Consider the following 550-nt stretch of genomic DNA (forward strand, 5'->3'; position numbering starts at 1 on the left):
CCTACTCCCACCCAGGGGATATTTGGCAATGTCTGCAAACTTTTGTTTTGAGACAGGGTCTTACTCTATCACCCAGGCTAGAGTGTAGTGACACAGTCATGGCTTACTGCAGCCTCAATCTCCTGGGCTCAAGTGATTCCCCCCCACCTCAGCCTCCCGAGTAGCTGGGATTACAGGCGTACACAATCATGCCCAGCTAATTTTTGTATTTTTTGGTAGAGACAGAGTTTCACCATGTCACCCAAGATGATCTCGAACTCCTGGGCTCCAGTGATCCTCCTGCCTTGGCCTCCCAAAATGCTGGGATTACCCACGTGAGCCACTGTACCTGGCCTGGAAATGTTTTTCATCATCACGATTTGGAGAAGAGAGGTGCTATTGGAATTGCCCCACACAACAGAGAATGTTACTAGTGGTGAGGCTGAGAAACCCTGGTGTGTGTGTTGGGGGTGGTGCATGTGCATGTTTGTATAGCAATGTCATTTCTAAAACATAAAGGTACAGATGAAATTAATGTTTAGATGATACTTTGTTTTTGAATACAAATATT

Source organism: Colobus angolensis, unplaced genomic scaffold, assembly GCF_000951035.1.
Source record: "Colobus angolensis palliatus isolate OR3802 unplaced genomic scaffold, Cang.pa_1.0 Scaffold352, whole genome shotgun sequence".
Classification (NCBI taxonomy): domain Eukaryota; kingdom Metazoa; phylum Chordata; class Mammalia; order Primates; family Cercopithecidae; genus Colobus; species Colobus angolensis.